Below are 22,454 nucleotides of genomic sequence, written 5' to 3'. Positions count from 1 at the left end.
ACAGGACAAAAATATTACGTACTAGTAGATTTATAAATTGCATCTACAAAAGGGTGAAATAGATATGGCAAACACAAATGCTGATGACCCTGACTCAGCCTTATTGAATTGAACTGGACCCTAAGTGAGGACTTTCAAATGTTTATTGAGCACCTATTGCAGGGTACTTTCACACCCATGATCTCATTTGATTCCTGCAACACTTTCTGGAATGTGTATTATTTTCCACATTTTATAGGTGGGGGAACTATGCTTTTACAGGGCAAAGTACTTGCCCCATTAATTCTTGTAGATTCACAATATACACGTAAGAGATACAATTTAAAAATCAAATTATAAGGCGTAGAAACTAAGGAGAACAGAAGTGAAGGAAATTTATGTGCAGTGCTCTGCAAATCTACCCACACTGTGGAGTAGACTCTCCGTACAGACCCTGCCAATCAAAGGTCAGAAACATCACCTACGTTCCCAGGGCCAGCACTTTTAAATGAAAACACTTGTGACTTCAGAATCACAAATAGACTGACACTATCATTTTTTTCCCTCTCAGTGGAGGTGAAAATGACATCCTGTGAACTAGTTTATATTTTAAGAATTTGAAAGATCTTACCTAGTTCCACTGAGATGTGTAAGGAAGTTATATCAAGTTTTCTCCACTGTGGCAGCATTTACATTTTGGATCGAATAATTCCTTGTAGTGGGGATGTCCTTTGGATTCTAGGATGTTTAGCAGTATCCTTGGTCTCTGCCTTATTAGGTGCCAGTAGCACCTTCCCTCCCTCACTAGTTATGACCATCAACAATATCCCCAGACATTGCTAGTTGTCCTTGAGGGGTGGGGAGCAAGCTGGGACTGAGTTAGGTAATGGTAGCACTGAGTTGTAACCTACGTTTGCACAGAGCTTGTGACTTCAAATTGGAAACAAGGTTTGTTAAAGATAAATATCATGTTTCAAAAAAATTATGTTAACATTAGCTTAATGCATTAATATAAAATGCATTGACATTTATATTAAACTAGAGACCCGATGCACAAAATTCATACAAGGGGCTCAGCCACTGCGGCTGCCTCTGCCTTGGCCGCCCCCTCCCCCACCACCTCCCACCACTTTGGCTTTGTCTGGAAGGACATCCTGTCTAATTAACATATTATGCTTTTATTACTATAGATGATATATTGAAATATCCCAATGCCATTTAATTTTCTGTTCCAATATCTCTTCAGAAACATGAATTACATAAAAATCACGTGTTGCCCATAAGTGTCAAATTTTAGTTACTTCTGTGATTTAATTTTGCTCTAAGATATTTACTTTTCAGCAACAGACAAGTTTATTTTTCTGGTTGCTGGATATTTCTATTTTATGCTGAGCTCAGACTGTTTTAGAGCAGCTATTTGTGGAATTGTATGGAAATACTCAAGTCATTTTATTTTAGAACTACACATCTTCATATTCAGTGCTGCAATTTTATGCAATTCAGTTAGGAAATGAATCTATTCTTTTGGTTGCTTTGAACTCATTTACATTCTTCAAAGTTCCTCAGCAGGAAGTCTTTAATAATCGTGCTGTGCTGTTTTTCTCTTTTACTTTGTTCATCTTCTTACAAGAGACTAGTGACCACAAACCTATCTCCTTCCTTTTCCATTGTGTGTTAGGTAAACAGACTGATTTTTGTTAGATTTAAAGTGGAAAGTAGAATTATTCACTTGAGATAGTAACGGAAAATCTTTCATTCATACTAGAGCTACTTAACATTCAAGGGCATGACTGATATTCCAATAGTATGATTTGTTTCATAATTTTTATTAGCAAGTAAAATATTGTGAACAATGCCATGAAATTATACACACTGAGTGGCCAGATTATTATGACCACCTGACGTTTGTAGGCAAATTAGCCGTACACTGCATCCTTTGGGATATGGAAGCTGAAGGCATGTTCGAACACCTTTGCTGTCTGCAGTTACCAAGATAAAACGTCTCCAATTCGCACAGGAACACAAAGATTGGAAGTCGAGCATTGGTAAAAAGTCATGTGGTCCCACTCTCAAAGGCTGTTAAATCGCATTGTTTACCCATATCTTCCGAAAAAAATCACTTCTATTGTCGTGGTAAAAACAACCTGCTTCTCTATTTATAATGGTCTGGCCCTCTAGCAACTTCAGCGTGAAATTATAGCTAATTTGCCTACAAATGTCAGGTGGTCATAATAACCTGACCACTCAGTGTATTTTAATATTTTCATTCCCACATAAACCTCACGTAATTCAGTAGTAGTGAGAAGTGTTTTCATAACTTCAGAAATCATTCTCTGCTGCAGTGCAACTTAAAGATATGCAACAATAAGCAAAATTAATCAGTTCTTTCTAACAGTTGTGTATTAAATGGTATGGGGAAATGGGCATTAAAATAAAACATTTATTATATTAAAACTCCAGCTAAGGACGGTCAGTTCTTTCTTTGGAAATCATTGTTAGCAGAAATGTAAATAGTATGTTGACAGTCCACACTAGGTTTTGTTACTAAAAGCATAACTCATCTTTCTCCTTCCTCGGTAAAGGTGACTTTCACCACTGTAATAGACACACTGACTTGCCAGTGACCCCAAGCAATTATCCTTAATGGCTGTAGATTACCAACACAAAAACAAAGCACATGCCCGAGTGCTGTCTGTGGCGAGAGGTCCTTGCCTCCACTGGTTGCTAGTGGGAGTGGGCTTCTACTAACCTCTTAATTAGTTTCCTTCAACTAGGGATGTAGGAAATCACCAGAGTAGTACTAGCAGTTACTGTTTGTTACTCTGTCAGCAATAAAAATCAGCTTCTTGTAGCAGTTTTTATAAATGTCTCAAAATGTAATTTATGCTCTTCACTATTTAGAAGTTATGGGGATTTATTAGATTTGGCTGAAGGAGTGTTATTTGAAGCACGCATATGACTACATACACACATATAAAACTATAGCTATTTAACAAAGTTGGCTTTAATATTTTTGATAACTATATTTCAACATAGTTTCCTTTGTAATCATATTTCATTTTATGTGCTTAAAAACATTGCTCTGGGAAGGAGTCCATCAACCTCATGGGTTGCCAAAGAAGTCTTGGACACACACACACACACACACACACACGCACGCACGCACGCACACACACACATTATCCTGGCATAAGTACAGACATAAAGATCCTTAAAGGGCTACTAGTGCATCATGGAACAATTGATAGCCACCACCATAAATCTGAAAAACTGCAAATTATGACCCTATGATTGAGTGGAGAACCTTAAGGAGCAGCCAAGAGCTGCAACTTAAAGACAGAAAACAATGTTTTTCAGAAATCTTGGCAGCCAAGGGTAAGCAATGAGGACAGTTTCACATTTTGCTGCTGGCTAGGAGGACTGAAGGGCCCACAACTCATTTCCTGTTGACTGCAGCTAAGACCTTCCCACCCATTCCTCCCCTGCCCCATCAAAGGGGCACACTCAAGGCAGGCAGGCGAGGGAACCCATGCCAGTGAATCAAAGAACTCTCTTTCAAAAATATATGTCCGGAATTTTGCTGATGCTCAATGACTACTAGTGGGTTAACCTGCATGAGTTGACTTCCTTTCCTTGGGTGGGCTTGTGCTTCTGCAGCAGTTGGGGGAAAAGTTTGGTCCACAACCTCAAGTTTGGAAACCATTGGGTTTCCACTGCTCTAAATAACTATTTACTGTCCTCACATTGCTCTCGCATATATGCCCACAGGCCAAATTCAGAAATGTCCCAGGGAACAGGACAAACCTGGGATCTCTCTTGGCACTCTGCTTAACAATGCTTCTGCCCCCTTAGCTCTCAGCCAGTTATACCAGCTCTACATGACTCACAGGCCTACTCAGGGAAATATTCTAGGTGACTTTGTACTATGATCAGTGTAAACAAACAAAATTTACATTTTGATTATGTTTGGCACATAGAGGTGTGATGGACGTGTGAAATATCCTTGGGCCATGTTAAAAAGCCACAAGCCTCTCTCACCATAGGATTAGCGAACCTGGCCAGTCATCCCTCCTCCACCCATAGCACATGCAGACATTACCAATCAATCACTGCACTAGCCTCAATGAGGGCTGGGATCAGAGTCCTGCACCAAACAGTCCCCAGGGCAGCCAATTCATTGCTAATTTATCAAGTGGGGACTAGTGTTGAAGCCTCTGCATCATCCTTATTCTAATTCTCTCTCTGCCACTGACATATGGTGTGACCTTGAGCCAACCGTGCCTCTTGGTCTTGACTTTTTCATCTATAAAATAAATGGCGGTTCATTTTTCAATTCTACCATCATTAGCCTGACTGGAAGAAAGAAGGTAGAATACATAATATTGAGGTTTCATGCAATGTATAATTTTATCATGAAAAACATATAATATTAGATTGCCTGAATATTTCACTAACTTTCTATGACTTAAATGTGAGAATATAATAATCCAGAGTATTATAGCTCTTGAAAAACATTTATAACAATTCTATTTATAAAGCAACGCTAGATTATCACCCAGGAATGATTTATTGGTGCTGATCAGGAATTCTGTAAGTTAAGGCCAACTGAAATAAAACAATGCTTCTTTTTTAAAGCACACTTCCCCTCTCCCCCATCATTTCTTTCTAAAAATTTTCAAGTCTCAGTAATTAACTCTAGCTTCCAATTACACTGTTTTTAGCACTCAGTGTTCACATGAGAGCAATCGACCAAAATTCGCTTAACATATGGAGCTGCAGCTGTTACGGAAAAACAAGCCCAAGACGGCTCTGCTGCTTGCCTCCCAATCCCAGGTATAGTGACTAGCACGTGAAATTAAGGGTTGCAATCAGTTTCCAGTTATGCAGCATTGAAAACACTACCATTAATAGCAATTTGATTATGTATTTAATTCTCTAGAGATGGTTAGACTTTTGCAGGGAGAGGCAGAACTATCCTTGTAAGGCATGAGGTCCCGGTGCTCAAAATTGCACCCTCTGGGGTTGGTGCAGGCACTCGTGTGACTTTGGGAAGCTATGGAACTTCTTTGCGCCTTGGTTTCACATTTACTAGTACAAAAAGGAGACAGCACCTGTCACAGTGTACTCGTGTGGCTACCTTGGATGACATATGCACAATTCTTAGAACACTGCCAACCAGGAATAGTCCAACAGATATGAACTACTGTAATTTACAAAAATAAACGTTTCAAGTTGTTAGGTGTCTCCTACTGAGGCTCCTTGGCCCACAACCATAGCACCACAAACACTACATCTATGACTCCATGTTTCTCGGAGGACACCTGTTATATTCTGGCATCTGCATCAGTGCTGTCCAGGCCGTGTACATATGAAGATTCATTTTGTTGTGGCTCATGAAGCAACACCAGAGCTCAGAGTTTATGCCTGTAGGAGATTATGATGCTACAAGCTGGTCAATGGCTGTGTCCGGATCAGTCTGGAAGGCTGTGCCATCACAGGTTCAAAGACCCCGAGGCAGGTCAAGGGTGAGGAAGCCCATTGCTCTTCTATTCCCGTGTGGATTTGAAGCTCCCAATCCCAGCAAATATCACAGTGTTCATGATTAGGAAGCAAAAGGTCCTCTCTTCTAGAGATCTGATCCGGCTGTTTGCTTGGCTCTCAGATGAGACCTCCCTCCCCCATCCACCAATCAGGAGCTTCCCAGAAGAACCCCTGTGCTTTGATTTACTATCACTAGGCACAATGCAGGAAGGTTCCTATAATGTCTGGTGTCTGGTACAGATCTTTAACTGGCACACTTGTTATCAAGCCCCAGGGCCTGCCCTTGGTTCAATAGCATCATGAGAAGGGCAGGGTTCCTGGTTTACAAGCAGGAAACCAAACTTTGGCCACCCCAGTGCAAAGGCTGCACACCAGACCAAACCAATGAAAACCAGAGCCTCTGGCAATGAACCAGCAAATCAAGATGGTTTCAACTTGTCTAGTTTAAGGAACAGCCAAGTCTGAGAACCACTAATGTAGAGTTGAGATCCTTGTTACCCAAAGTGTGATCCCAGCAGCCCTGACTCCCGGGAGCTTGTGAGCAAAGCAGATTCTCAGGCCACCCCAGGCCGACTGAGTCAGAATCTGCATTTGAACTCCATCCCCTGGGGAATGCACATTAAGTTTTGAGAAGCTCTGGTGCAGAAACTGCACTGTAATTAAGCTGTTCTCCGCCTGCCCTTACATTCAATCACCAGGCAGCTTCAAAGCCCACATATCTGTCCTTTTCCAGAGCCCCTCAGATTTCACCAGTCTGAAGTGAGGCACTGGCCTGGATGCTTCTCTCAAGATTAAGAACCATTGCAAATAAATTGTGCCATATCACGGCACTTCCCATCCTTACCTAACAGGTGTTATTGGCAAATTGAGTTCAGAAACGCAACAGGTTAAAAAAGATACTCTGAAAACACAAGGAGACATTTTTTCTCCTTACATTTTAGTCAAGTGTTTACTTCCAAGCCTTCCCTTTCCTTAAAAATGTTAAGGGCAATTAGACTACTATCTCACTCAATAATTGATGCTGGACACTAATGAATGAGTTTTGACTTTTAGCTACAATAAGCATTTTTCATTAAAATATATCATAAACAGGGATGGGCAAAAGCAGATTTACAGTTGTTCATATGGAAAATATAGAGTAACCTCTGTTTCTCATACTCACAACTGTAAACCTACTTTTGCCCTGCCTTGTAGTTTTTGTTTTGTTTTGTTTTACTAAGTAATGATATGTATGGGCCCCACGGTTTGAGGCTCTAAAATAAATGTCACATTTACTTAACACGAAAACTAAATTGCTTTTGAGTCCACTTTATTCGGTACAACTGACAAAAGAAAATTACCCTGGACAGAGTTAAACAGGCGAGGAAGACTTTATTCAAGACTATTGCCATAGGCAGAGAGGGCGAACTCAAGGCTGCTGAAACAAACGGTAGGAGGGTTTCTAAGTAATGGGATGAGCCATGGAAAGGTGCTGGAGGACCTTAGAGGAAGGTCAGCCAATGTGAATGGGCCCTTCTGGTTGGCTAATTGTCATTTATGGGAAATTAGGCTCCTGTTCCGCCCCCCAGAAACTGGGGAATGAGGTGGTATCTTCCCTCATGGTATTTCGAAGGAATATCTCCCAGGTCCTTAAGAAAGACTTTATAGGGTTGTAAAACTGACAAGAAACTTTCAAATTTATATGCTTTTCAAGGAGGGCTCAGTGTAGGAAAAGGTCCTGCCTCTGTGAGTGGTTTGTTGTAGAATCAGTCAAGGGTCAGGACTAGGACTGGAGCCCCCGTGGTGACTTCGCCTCCTTCTTTCTCCAGGCATTTTTAATAGGAGAGCTCCCCTAGATGGGGGTGCTCCACTCCTTGGTACCTTGGTAGTGGGCTGGTCACAAAATTGACATTTGGCTTAACAGAACAGATTGGCTCTGTTTAGGCCTTAGAAGTAAATTATATCATCAACTTCATTTATGCTAGACCCGAGAATCATGAATTAATGTTAAAGACTTCGATTTTACATTTTTCTTTATTTGTATCTCTTTTGGGAACCATACAGAAAGATGACATGATTCTTAGGAAAGAATTCTCACATTCCTCGTCAATAAATCTATTATTATTTAATAACTTTTAAACGCTATATTCATGACTTAACAAGAAGCCAGATTGCAGTGGAGTGAAGGGTAAATGAGTGAAGGAACTTGCCAAAGTGAATAAATACAACAGCATCTTCTCCCCAGAAGTTTGGCTGGGAGTTGGGGCACTCATTCTCCCCCAAATGCTCTTTCTAAGGACACTGCTGACTTTCATCTGATGTATTTAATCATAATTATCAATCATTTGGCTCCACCCACTGGCATTTGATACTGATGTGCTCCCATTTCTCTATACTCTATTTTGGTAAATTGTTCACACACTTTCTGGGATAGAAAGTTGGAAGTCTCCTATCTCCCTTTCTTTCTGCAGTCTTAGCATCCAGTCAATTACCCAACCTTGTGACTTGATGCCTTGCAATTCCATCCTCCCCTTTTCACCTGCACGGGTATCCCCTTCTGTGCCCTCGTTTTCTCTCTCCTGGGTCATGGATGAGCTTCCCAATTGGTTCCTTGATTCATCCTGTGTTACTCATCTCTACATGGGCAACAGAGCAATTTTCCTAACATAAAAGCAGATCGGCAAGGTGTGACATTGGGAGAAACAGGGTAAAGGGTACATTAAATCCCCCTGTGTTATTCTTTACAACTGAATGTGAACCTACAATTATCTCAAAATTAAAAGTCAAAGTAATGAACAGCGCCTCCTCTTTTCTTATATTATTCTAAAATATGTTCCAGAATTCTCAAATCCCTTAATGAACTAGCCTCTTGCCTTCTAGTTCAGTTTGACTTCTTGCCACATCCTGTCATTGTTCTGCTCATTCAGCTGCAGTGAACCACTTATAGATCCCCAAATCTTCCAGATTCGCTCTCTCCTTGTCTTCGTAGATGAAGCACCCTTTGGCTTGGGGTCCTCTGCAACTTGTCAGTTTGAAAAGTGACTTTTTATCCCTCCAATCTCTGCTTAGATCCTGCTCTTTCTCTGAGGTCTTTCTACATGGCCACAGGCGGACCTATCGTTTCATATTTACAGCCGTACAGTGATTTCTGTAGGCCTCTCCTTAGGCACATGCTTTGCTCTAAAATAAATGTTCTTTTTTCCTATCTCTCTCCCTACTCTAGGTCCTGTGTTAACAGAGGCTATCGCCACTTACCTCTGTATTTCTAGGAGCTGAGACAAAACAAAGCTCAACAAATATTTCTTCTATGAATGCCTGAATCCTCTTCTTGCTTTCACTGACAGCCTCAATTTAAAATGTATTGATGTCCCCAAATGTCACTAAGTATTTATTATGCTATTTTGAATGCTTCTTGTTTACTCTAAAAATTATATGAAAGTTTATGAAACATAAATAACATTTTGCGCTTCACATAAAAATTCTGATAAAAAGAGTGGACAACGTATTATATATATACAGAACATAGCTTATATTCTAAACTCTTAAGTCATATAAATGAATAAGGAGCTGATTATACCCCCCCCCCCCCCAGCACAGTGACTGTCCCTTATTTTTACTATTTGTAGAAAACAGGTAATTAGATTTCAAAAATTGTATTACAAAATGACCAGCAGCAGTTTGAAGCATTTCAACAATGCGTATGAACTCCACTTTTCTGACACAAACAAAACTGTTATTCCGTGTTCAAAAAGCAGGACTTTTCCCAAGTGGACATGTTATCCATCCTGTGGATACTCAGGCCACATTGCTCAGGTCACATTTGTGTTTGCGTCTCCTTCCATCTCCTCTTCTCCATCATCGGTGAGGCCCAAGCTGCCAGGGATCTGACTGGATTGCAGCAGGCTCTTCAGCCCCTCCACCTTAGCCCAGGTGATGTGCTTACAATGGTTCTTGATCCCTTTTATATCCCCTGGAGATGGGCCACCTTTGTTTGTGTCAGTTGGTAACCACCTTCTGGAAATCTAATACTCTTGACTTGTGGAACTTTATAAATTACACTAGAGGCCCAGTGCACAAAATGCATGCATTGGGGGGGGTTGTGGAGGTGGCGGGGAGGACCTTCAGCCCAGCCTGCACCCTCTTGCAGTCTGGAACCCCTCGGGGGATGTCCAACTACTGGATATCCCTTGCAATCTGGGGCTCTTGTAGTTCAGGAGCCCTCACTCCTTACTGCCCTCCTGCAGTGGAGGTGGGAGAGGCTCCTGCCACCACTGCTACGCTTGCTAGCCATGACCCTGGCTTCTGGCTGAGTAGCGCTCCCCCTGTGAGAGTGCACTGACCACCAGGGGGCAGCTCCTGCATTAAGCGTCTGCCCCTGGTGGTCAGTGCACATCATAGAGACTGGCTGTTCTGGTTGTTTCGCTGTAACAGTACTTAGGCTTTTATTATATAGACTAGAGGCCCGGTGCACAAAAATTTGTGCACTTGGGGGCGGAGGGAGGGTCCCTTAGCCTGGCCTGTGCCCTCTCGCAGTCTAGGACCCCTTGGGAGATAACGACCTGCTGGCTTAGGTCTGCTCCCGGGTGGCAGAGGGCAGGCCCAATCCCTAGCTGCAGCCCCTGGTCGGGCTCAGAGCAGGGCCAATTGGGGAGTTGGGGCACTGCCCCTGTCATGCACAGAGCAGGGCGGATCTGGAGGTTGCGATGCCACCCTCAGTCACGCTCAGGGTAGGGCTGATTGGGGGGTTGGGGCACCGCTCCCTGTCACACTCAAGGCAGGGTCAATGGGGAGGTTGCGGCGCCACCCCCTGTCACACACAGAGCAGGGCAGATCAGGGGGTTGGGGCGCTGCCCCCTGTCACTCACAGAGCAGGGCCCATCAGGGTGGTTGGGGCTCCGTACCCTGTTACGCACAGAGCAGGGTCGATCAGGGGGTTGGGGAGCTCCCCCTGTCACTCACAGAGTAGGGCCGATAGGGGAGTTGGGGCCCTGACCCCGTCACACACAGAGCAGGGCGGATCAGGGGGTCGGGGTGCTGCACCCTGTCACACTCAGGGCAGGGCCGATGGGGAGGTTATGGCTCTACCCTGTCACACACAGAGCAGGGCCTGTGGGGGTGGGGGTTGGGGCGCCGCACCATCACACAGAGAGCAGGGCTGATCAGGGGGTTGGGGTGCCGCATCCTGTCACACACAGAGCCACAGGGCGATCAGGGGGTTGGGGAGCTCCCCCCTATCAGGCACAGAGCAGGGCTGATCAGGGGGTTGGGGCGCCTTCCCCTATCACGAATTGGGCAGGGTGGATAGGGAGGTTGTGGCCCTGCCCCCTGTCACACACAGAGCCGCAGGGTGATCAGGGGGTTTGGGCGCTGCCCCCTGTCACGCTGATCCCAGTGCTGGGAGGCATATTACCCTTTTACTATATAGGATAGAGGCCTGGTGCACGGGTGGGGGCTGGCTGGTTTGCCCTGAAGGGTGTCTTGGATTAGAATGGGGGTCCCCACTGGGGTGCCTGGCCAGTCTGGGTGAGGGGCTGAGGGCTGTTTTCAGGCTGGCGGGTGACTGAAGCTCCCAACCGCTCCTTTTTTTCTTTTTCTTTTTATTCTGGGCCAGCTTTAGCTCTGAGGCTTGGCTCTAGCTCTTAGGCCTCCGCTGCTGAAAGCAGGTATCTGGTTTGTTTGGGTTCTATAATTGAAACACTGTTTCAACTCCAGCTCTGAGATCCCGGCTGGCTGAAAGCAGGTTTCTGGGGTTTTGTTTAGCTTCTATATTTGTAACAATGTTTCAAACTGCAAGCTCAGAGGCCAGCAGCGGCAGGCGGGGAATGTTGGTTTCCTCCGTCACTGAAGCAAGGGAGCCTCATCTTCTCTTTAAGCTGCCTGGCTGCCGGCCGCCATCTTGGCTGGCAGTTAATTTGCATATCGCCCTGATTAGCCAATGGGAAGGGTAGTGGATGTACAGCTAATTACCATGTTTCTCTTTTATTAGATAGGATGGTCTGTAATGCTTCTTATTTGTTACAGGATTTCTTAGAACATGTAAGTCAGTGATTTGAGAGATGTCAAATGGTCCAGATCACACAGTTCAGTTCCACAAGGCTGTTGTTGGTTAGAATGAGCTCTGTCAACAGGAAAGAGTCTGATCGAGTCCCTCACCTATACAGCAGAACAGGATAACCTCTGGGCACACTAACAGTCAGAATTCTAATCCTGCAAAAGTGAGCACCAGATCTGAAAATGGGTGATCATACCAGGTTAGCACTTCCCTAAGGAAGCTTCTTTCTGGTGACCACAGAAAAGTGCAGTTTGATTTCTCCTCATAAAACTTTTTTTTTTTTTTTTAAGCAGAAACAACTCTGATGAGCAGATAGCTATGGTGAAGTTTTTATTGGGTAATCAGAACAATGAAAGTGAACTTGAGTAACACAAATTAAGTCAAAATTTCCCCATTATCTTAATCCATTACCATGTTGTCCACATACCGGGAAAAGATATGCGATCACAGTTGTTTCTTTCTTCTTCTTGTTCTAACCTGGATATTAGGAATGAATTATATCATGCATTAAATAGGTATTTTACAATTGAATACTTGGGCTTTTAGGAAAAGCAATTCAATTTAAATTAGTTTGTATAGGATAATGCCTTCATTTAAATTAATGAAATTCTTTATATGTGTTTTTAATATAATTTTAAGCCAGCATAATAAACCTAATATGTCAGGTTATTGTAATCAATCATCAAAAATGAGTATAAATGTAACATATTTTTTAACACATAATAAATAATTCTTTATAGGGTTTATCTTATTATAAAACAATTTACTATATTTCATATTTGTGTAAAAGTAATTTCTTAACGACTTAAAATGATTGGTGAGTGTTATTTGCAAAAATGAATAAATTTTGAGAAGAGTGGCATACATATGTCATTAAACTATGCCTGGTTGACAAGACTCCACAGTGTCTTATGTAGTATAAGAACTTACTTATTAAATGTACAAACTATATAACACACACACACACACACACACACACACACACACATATCCCCTGTTATATCCAACCCAATGAAGGCTACTAAATAGATGGTGCTAAGTTTTGTATAATTAGAATAGTCAGTGAACTGAAAAATTAGAAAAGATCGTTGTTAGTGGAGCTACATGCTTTCACTTGCATGCGAGTGAAAAGAAAAAGTAGTCAAAATGACTCAAAATATCCTGGGTGTAGTTTTGGAGGCTTGGTATTCTAAAATGAATTAGAGTCATTAAAATAGTGAAAAGTGTTAAAATTGTTATCCAAATTGCAAAAATAAAAAGTGACTCTGGTTGCTGGCCAGCATGCTCAATGGTTAGAGCATTGGTCCACACACTGAAAGGTCATGGGTTTGATTCCCAGTCAAGGGCAATACCTGGGTTGCAGGTTCCACTCCTAGCCTGGTTGGGGCAAATGTGGGAGGCAACCAATTGGTGTGTCTCTTTCACTTCGATGTTTCTCTCTCCCTCTCTCTCTCTGTTTCTCTCTCTCTCTCTTCCTCCTAATCTCTCTAAAAATGAATGGTACAATGTTCTTGAGTGAGGATTAGCAACAACAAAAAGTCCTCTGAATAAAGTCAAAATAAGTAGAAGATCATCCCTTCATATCTCTGTGGCTTTTACAATTTTTTAAATCTCCTCTGAATCAGTTTGCTTATTTTGAAGTGGAATAACCAAACTTTAACACCTGAGACAGACATGTCTCTTAGGGAGCCCCTTGGCCACCAAAGAGAGAGAAAACTCCTTTACCCTCTGCTCTGTGTCTTGCAGAGTCATATTATTGTACTTAAAATGGTTAAAGGATACGTGACTTCATCTAGCTCCCACTCAAAGCACACATGGAATTTAAATGGTTTGAAGGAAAGAAAAATTCTTTTTGTGTCTCCTGCACTAAACAAGGCAACTCCATATGTTTTTGGTATTATTTGGATTAAATGAAAATATTGGTTTCTCAAATAAGTTATATGAATTAAATGAAATCTTTAATTTGAATACAGAGAATAATGCTTGACACAATTTATCACTCAATATAGTGTCATGTTTCTATTTTAATTCCCAAATGGCATAAAATACCCAGATCCCAATTCAACAATGTTTCAGGGTAAGAAAAATTCTGTACCTCAAAATAAAACCGAGGCATCACGGGCATAAGAAATTAAATGCATGGCCCTACCTGGTTTGGCTCAGTGAATAGAACGTCAGTCTGTGGACCGAAGGATCCCAGGTTCAATTCTGGTCACGGGCACATGCCCGGGTAGCGGGCTCAATCCCCAGTAGGGTGTGTGCAGGAAGCAGCCGATCAATGATTCTCAGTCATCATTGATGTTTCTGTCACTCTCTCCATCTCCCTTCCTCTCTGAAATAAATAAAAATTTTTAAAAAAGGAAGTTAAATGCATGAATGTGTGAGGGAATTGAAATCTCCGGATTCCACAGGAGATTCTAGGTATGTTAGCATTTAGGACAGAGCTTGGTGCAGAATAAGTATAAAATTAATATTACGAACATCATCCCCATCCACACAGCCACCTCGTCATTTCTAATCTTATTTGGTCTGTAACCACTACCAATGTACCAATAAATACTTATACAAAAATAAAAATCTGTTTATCACCATTGAGATTTGAGACTGACTCTCCACTCAATGATAAAATATGGGTGGAACTAATTCTAATGATGAGGTAGGTGCTGGAGGGTTGGGAAAAACCTACTCAATCAAGATTTTTGACTTCTCTTTAAGAAACAGGTAACATCCAAGAAAAGGTAGAATGATCTATTAATTGCAACATCTTACCTGTGATTCAAAGACCTGATGAGAAACTAATTAAGTTCTTCTCATGATTAGCAATGGAGTTAGAGACATTGTAAACCCTTAAAAACAAATGTACAGAAAATAGGGCCAAGTGGCACATTCTGTGGGGGGTAGGACACCAAAGTGAACAATATCCACAAGAGGCAGACAGGCAGAAACCTGGCAGCAAGGATAGCTGTAAACCTTTGTTTCCGTGTGCTCCAATCTGTTCCCTGTGCCAGAGGTGGGGGCAGCTTGGGGAACTAGGAGGGTGTTTTGAACTAAGATTGGGTGATTTTTTGCACAACTCTGAATATACTAAAAACCACAGAATTTTATACTCTAAAAGGGTACATTTTATGTATGTGAACTATACTTCCAAACACTGTTATCTATAATAATAAATGCATAATATGCTAATTAGACCAGAGAGCCGAAAGACCTTCTGGACGTCATTCCGGATGTCCTTCCTGATGAAGCTGCGGTGGTGGGGGCCGAGGCAGAGGTGGTTAGGGGAGATCAGGCAGGCAGGTGAGCAGTTAGGGGTGATCAGGCAGACAGATTAGTGGTTAGGGGTGATCAGGCAGGCAGTCGAGTGATTAGGGGTGATGAGGCAGGGAGGCAGAGTGGTTAGGGGTGATCAGGCAGGCAGGAGAGTGGTTAGGAGCCAGCAGTCCTGGATTGTGAGAGGGATGTCCAACTGTCGGTCATCCAGGGATTGGGCCTAAACCGGCAGTTGGACATCCCTCGAGGGGTCCCGGATTGTGAGAAGGTGCAGGCCTGGCTGAGGGATCCCCCTCCCCCATGCACAAATTTTGTGCACTGGGCCTCTAGTAAAAAATAAAGTAGGTTCTGTTACTATGACAATGAAGTACATAAAAATATTAAAAATGGAAATTTAGTACATAACAAGAGTGGGCTTTTTTTAAAGTAAAACACAAGGAAAAGAAATAACTAAATGCCTATCAATAGGGTATAAACTATAAAGAACAACCATTTTACACAATCATAAATAATGAGCATTTAATAAAGAAAAGAATTGTCTGGTAGACTGGCATGAAATATCACCAATGAGGGTTAAAAAAACATGGTGTGAGCTCATAAGTATATACTTGCTCCCATGCAAACAAATAAATTTAAAATACACACCATTGTTAAGAGTGGTTACCCCTTAAAAAGAGTAGATGCCATTTTGTAATTTGATTGCAGTTATCATCTTAACAGTTTAAAATTAATTAATTTCCTTTATTTGGTTTTTTGGTGTGATTTGAAATTAATCAAGATCAATGATGAAAATCACTGGTGGTCCTTGTCCCTCCTGCTTTCTGTTATCTGAAACAGTGACAGAAACACTGAATATTAAAGTCTATTCAAGAAACTCATCCTGGGGGAAAAAAAGTCTGGCTTAAAAAGGCAGCAAAAGCTAGGAGTAAAATAATATGTATAAGTAGAATATTAAAATCAACAAAAGTTAAACCTTTTTTTGACATGAATCTCAATCTACAAAATCAGGTCAGCGTGGTATAATATGTATAAAAAACTGGACACTAAACAGAAAATAGAAAATTTAGCTTTATTTACTAGTATTTTCTGGTCTGAAGCGGTGTGTATTTCCAGTGTCTTACTGAGCACCAAGGCAATGGGAAGGCTGCCTACTAATCATTCTGCCTAAATCATGCCAACCCTCACATTTTCCTGGCCCTTGTGAGTGCAGTGGGCATGCTAGGCTGCTGAGGACCCGCACTACCACCTTCCTAGGTACACAGATGCAATTCCATCTGAGTTTTGCCACCTGCAAGGGCTATCATATGCCAAACAAGGAGGCAAGGAGGCGAGGAGGCAGCAGGGCCCTTGGCCAGGAGACCCTGCTCTCAGGCCCCATAGATCTCACTTCCCTTCCAGGTGTATGGGGACTCCCTCCATCCATTGCCTGTCACTCAAGGCTTTCCTCCTACCCAGGACCCTCCAGAACCGAAACCCTCCAATGGTTTTAGGCTTTTACAGTGGCTGGGGAGAAACAGACTGCCTTCCCTTTCATCTCAGCCAAAACTTCAGGAGAGGGATTTATAAAAGAACTAGTGGCCCTGTGCATGAAATTCGTGCACATTAAAAGGTATTTAATCAGAAGAAATATTTTAATATTGCTATTTTCCCTTTTTCTATAATAGAAGTGTCAGAGATGAAATAAAATTAGTAAAATGTGTATAAAAATCTTCCTCCTGTCAGAATCTGGGTCGCGCTGTGGGACCCGGAGTCAAGTCCCTGTCCACCCCCGCTCGACCCAGAGCCAGCTGGCCCCACCCCCATTGAGCGAGATTGAGACCCGGTCTGCCCCACCCTTGCAAGCCCTGCCGGGTGGAGGGCACAGCTTCCAGTCCCCTGTCAAGCCCCACTGGGTGGGGTGTGCAGCCTCAGGGCCCCTGTCAAGCCCCGCAGGGTGGGAAGCGCGGCCTGAGGTCCCCCAGCCTAGGGTGGAAGGAGCAGCCTGAGGTCCCCCGGCCCAGCACCAGGGCAGGGGGCACACCTTGAGGTCCCCTGTCAAGCCCCGTCGGGTGGGGGTGTGTGGCCTGAGGTCCCCTATCAAGCCCTGTCGGGTCGGGGGGGCACGGCCTCAGGTCCCCCGGCCTGGTGCCCGGGCGGGGGGTGCAGCCTTAGGTCCCCAGCCCCAGCCCAGTGCCACGCAGCCTCAGGTCCCTGCTAACTGCTAGTTAAGGCTCGTTATGGAAACTTGGCCTACTGCTGTGGGCACAGCCATGTTGTATTATGGAAACCCTGTCTCTGCTGTGGGCTAAGTCATCTTTGTGATGGTGTGATGGTCAATTTGCATATTCCCTCTTTATTAGATAGGATTACAAATCCTGGCTCCTTGTTTCAAATGAAAAAGAGAAAATTACAAGAAATACTAAAACAATGTCCTAGCTCCGCGGTCGGCAAACTGCGCCTCGCAAGCCACATGCGGCTCTTTGGCCCCTTGTGTGTGGCTCTTCCTAAGCTTTAGGAGTACCCTAATTAAGTTAATAAAAATGTACCCACCTATATAGTTTAAGTTTAAAAAGTTTGGCTCTCAAAAGAAATTTCAATCGTTGTACTGTTGACATTTGGCTCTGTTGACTAATGAGTTTGCCGACCACTGCCCTAGCTGGTTTGCTCAGTGGATAGAGTGTTGGCCTGTGAAATGAAGTGTCCCAGGTTCAATTCTAGTCAGGGGCACATGCCGGGATTGCTGTCTCGATCCCCAGTAGGGGACATGCAGGAGGCAGCTGATCAATAATTCTCTCTCATCATTGATGTTTCTATCTTTCTCTCCCTCTATCTTCCTCTCTGAAATCAATAAAAATATATTTTAAAAAAGATTCATACATCTCAAAACAATGTACTATTTCAATAACTTATCTTGGACACATAAAGAAAGCAAATTTAGGCAAGTCAAATTTGAACCACAATGAAAATGCTATTAACTTACAAATAAAAGGCCAGCCTGTCCAGCTTGATTCAGTGAGTGAGCATCAACCTATGAACCAAGAGGTCATGGCTCAATTCCCAGTCAGGGTATACACCTGGGTTGCAGGCTCAATCCCCAGTGTGGGACATGTGGAAAGCAGCCAATCAATGACTCTCTCTCTTATCATTTCTATCTCTCTCTCTCCCTCTCCCTTCCTCTCCGAAATCAATAAAAATACATTTAAAACTAAATAAATAAAAGGCCCAAGTGGGAGGCAACAAGATTTATTTGAGATCCAAACGAGTAGCTCTTCAGGATGCATGGATTCAGGCAGAAACACAAATAGTGTTCGATTAGGGGGTGAAGGCAAGGGGTTTTTATGAGAAAGGAAAGGGGAATAATTACATGAATAGAAGAAAGAAATTTCTATGGGTCCCAATAAGCTATGTCGTTCTCTAGCTATACATGGTGATGCTAATTCTAAAGAATGCCTTTAATTTTCCTCTCAGCTTTGCCAACGCTTTGGAATACAATGCCAGTCTGGACACGTCCAAAGGTTATTTCGCCCAGTAAGACCTATAAGACAATTCCTCTGGGACGGCAGCTCCGACTTCCTTTTGCAGTGGCTCTGTTTATATGCTTCTTCACAGTGCTAATGCAAAAAAGCAGCAGAGAAAACAGAGCCTTGCTATCAAATTTTAAATAAAGCCAAGACATCAAGTTAAAAGAGAGACGCCTGTTCCCCCTGCAGCTGCACCTTCAGTCCTGGCTGGGTCTAGAGCAGAGCAGCTCTGCCTGCCGGTGACCCCTTCCTCTGCTGCACCACGCCCCCCCCCCTCGCAAATCCTTGGCAAAGTGCATCTTACTTGCTTTTCAACTCCAGATTTCCCCACAGGCTTTACCTCTGCATCTTTCCCCCCAGGAACTTGCCGCACCTTGGCGCACACAAGAAGAAAACACTGCTGGCTGTCCAGGCCCTGCTAGCGCTGTCTTTATGAGAATAAGCCCCTTTCCCCTATGAGGAGAAATTGCCCGTGTTTAGCCTGAATAAATAATATAGCCGGAAATGACCACTGTTTCTCTAAAGAATTTTTTTTCTTTTAATTCAGAGAAAACTGGAAGCAGAACAAAAGAGTAAAACCATATAAAAAGAAGAGTATACAGCTGTTGACAAAGGGGATCATTTGGTATTATCACAAGAAAGTCTAATCGATTCTTGATTAAAGAGGGAAGTTGTATTTTGCAGGATTTTTACTCATTTAAAAAGCTATGCCTGGGCCTTTTCTTTAAGAATTTATCTAAAATTAGTTTCCTCTCTATGCAGAATTTGAATACATTATAAAAATAAAAGGATAATTGTCTTTTCTATAATACATCAAATTTACATTTCTTTTTACTTCTTATCATGTCTTTTTTTTTTTGTAAGGTGAAAAAATAGACGCTAAATTCTGGATCCAAGGTTACAAAAACTAATAGCTATAGCCAGACAGATTATGATAAAAATCCCCGTTTTGTCTGCAGCTTCTACCAAGTGTTAAACTAAAATATATTTCACAGAAGACAGCAAGTACAGCCCATCTAGCAAAGGCCTTATCAGTCTCTGTAAAAGGAACTGATTGTATTGCAGTAGCTAGACTTTGATGTGTGAATGTTTTACATACACTTTAAAAATCTGTGTTTGAATTCTAGTGAACAGAAAGCCAGAAATATCTTATCTAGTAGTAGGAACATGCTAATGTTTAAAGTGTTTTGTTTTTATCTTTTTATTTTTAAAAATTATTTAATAATTAATGTTTCAAATGCCTGGTTTGCTCAAGTTCTTAAATATGGGAATGTACCAATTTTAATACAATGTGTTCTAAATAATTTACAATCACCCGGGCAAACTACGGCCTGCAGGCCGGATCCAGCCCGCAGAGCCGAAAGAGCGGAGGGTTCTCTTGCTCTCCCCTCCGCTCCTTCACCAGCAGCAGTGTTAACATGGCAACGTCAGGAAACACGGCCGCAGCTCCTTCTTCTGAGTCCAGTTTAAGAACCCATTGTGGCCCTCGAGTCAAAAAGTTTGCCCACCCCTGCTAGCTGGTTTGGCTCAGTGGATAGAGCATCATAGGTCATGGAAGGGTCATGGGTTCAGTTCCAGTCATTCCCAGCCCTGGTCATCCCCAACCCTGGTCAGGGTGTGTGTGGAAGGGAATGAATTGATGTGTCTCTCTCTCACATTAATGTTTCTCTCCCTGTCTCTCCCCCTCCTTTTTACTCTTCTAACACAGAAGCATTTGATATATATTTGCTATGCCTGTTGCCTATGCTGGAAATGTCCAAAATTCTACTTTTCTCTGCGAGCTCTTTGCTCTTGTTTATCTAATAGAGCTTTGATTATCTAGGAAAAACAAAATGTCTACAGTTGACCTCAGAAAATATTTAAAATAGCCCGGCCAGTGTGCTAAGTGGTTGAGCATTGACCTATGAACCAGGAGGTCACGGTTCGATTCCTGATCGGGGCACATGCCTGGGTTGCTGGCTGGGTCCCTGGTGGGGGTTGTTCAGGTGTCAGCTGATCAATGGTTCTCTCTCATCATTGATGTTTCTATCTCTCCCACTTTCTTCCTCTCTGAAATCAATAAAAATATATTTTAAAATAAATAAATAAATAAAATCTAAAAAGAAATTATCAAAGAAAAATGTTAAGAAAATAGGTAAATTGCTTCTTCTTAGAAAGAAATTAATACATTATAACATATTAATAAAGGGTGAGGCAAATGTAGGTTTATAGTTGTTTATATGGAAAATAATACAGTAATTAATAAATAATAATAAATGAATAGTCTGTTTTGCATACTCAGAACCGCAAACCTACTTTTGCCATACCCTGTATATCAAAGGAAAAAAATGCAACATCCTGATTGAAGCTGAAAATCTATATCATCCCTGATATAAGCTATTAATAAATTAGGACTTTACAAATGTATTCATAAATCAAATCCAGCTTAATGATTACTAGTAAAAAATAAAAAGAAAACATTTTATTAAAGTCAGAAAGAAAAATGAAGAACTTTCACTACCACATTTCTCTTTGTTGTTTAGGGGCAACTAGCCAGGGTAATTTATTCAAGAGAATGAAAAAAAAAACTGCAATAAAACTCTAAAGCAGGAGCACACAATAGTATTTGTGAATAGTAAGGGGAAATCCAAGAGAATGAACTGAATGCATTAGATGAAATGATAAGAAAATTTAATAAGGTAACTCATTGAACAGTTAATATGTAAAATCATTAGGCACATATATGCAAATATACACTTATAAATATAGTGGATTGGAAGTCTTAATTTTCAAAAGCAACATTATAGATAGTAGACCAGAAAAGCATCAGTTCTCCTTTTCACACAAGGTTGGACATATAAGTAATTTTAACACTCCCCCTCACCCCACTCCAGCCCTTTAAGCAAGAGCAATTTGCAGTTCCAGGGTTGCTCACAATTCAGTCTCTATTCTGTCCCGTCCAAGAGATATACTCCATCTGTAAATGTGACTTCGGTGAGAGAAATGAGTTCATACTTCTTTGAAAAGATTGTGTACAAATATTCATGGCATCTTTACTTATGATGGTTCTGAATGGGAAACAACCCAAGTGTGCATCAACGGGAGAGTAGATAAAAATGTGTGAGATGTTTATACAATGTAGGACAATGAAAAGGAAAAGAGAATAATTCCTACGTTAATGCAGGTGGATTGCACAGAAATAAGGATGAGAGAAAAAATTGGACATAAAAGAGAGTATACCATACAGTTCCATTTTACTAGTACGGATTAAGATTAGGCAAAACCAATATATAATGACAGAAATGAGAACAGTGTGTGCCTTCAGGGTCTAGATATTAACTAGGAAGGAGCACAAAGGAATATTTTGGGTGCTGAAGATAATCTATGTCTTGATCTGAGTGGAAGCTATATATATATATATATATATATATATATATATATATATATATATCTCACATATTTGTATATATAGAGAGAAGGGAGTAAGGGAGGGGAGAAAGAGTGAGAGAGAGAAAGAAAGAGGAAGAAAGAGAGAGCTGAACACAAATTAAACTGCAAATTGCTGCTGCCTAAGGTTTGGGGTAGGAGGGGTTGTTAAAATCACTAATATGTTTTACCCTGAGTGAAAAGAAAAACTGATGCTTTTCTGGTCTGCTATCTTTAACGTTGCTTTTGAAAATTAGGACTTCCAATCCACTATATTTATAAGTGGATATTGTTTGTACATATGCAAGCTAATGATTTCATATATTATTAGAGGCCCGGTGCAGAAAATTCATGCACTTGGAGGGGGGGGGGTGTCCCTCAGCCTGGCCTGAGCCCTCTAGCAGTCTGGGAGCCCTTGGGGGATGTCTGACTGCCGGCCTAGGCCTGCTTCCTGCAGGGAGTGGGCCTAGGCTGGCAGTCGGATATCCTTAGTGCAGCCGCAGAGGCAGAAGAGGCTCCTGCCAGCACTGCTGTGCTTGCCAGCCATGAGTCCGGCTTTTGCTGAGTTGCGTTCCCCCTGTGGGAGTGCACTGACCACCAGGGGGCAGCTTCTGCATTGAGCATCTGCCCCCTGGTGGTCAGTGAGTGTCATAGCAACCAGTTGTTCTGCCGTTTGGTCGATTTGCATTTTAGCCTTTTATTATATAGAATTTTCTCAACAAGTCATC

Source organism: Myotis nattereri (genome assembly GCF_964212035.1).
Source record: "Myotis nattereri genome assembly, chromosome: 2".
NCBI classification, from domain to species: Eukaryota; Metazoa; Chordata; class Mammalia; order Chiroptera; family Vespertilionidae; genus Myotis; species Myotis nattereri.
This window is presented reverse-complemented; position numbering follows the sequence as displayed.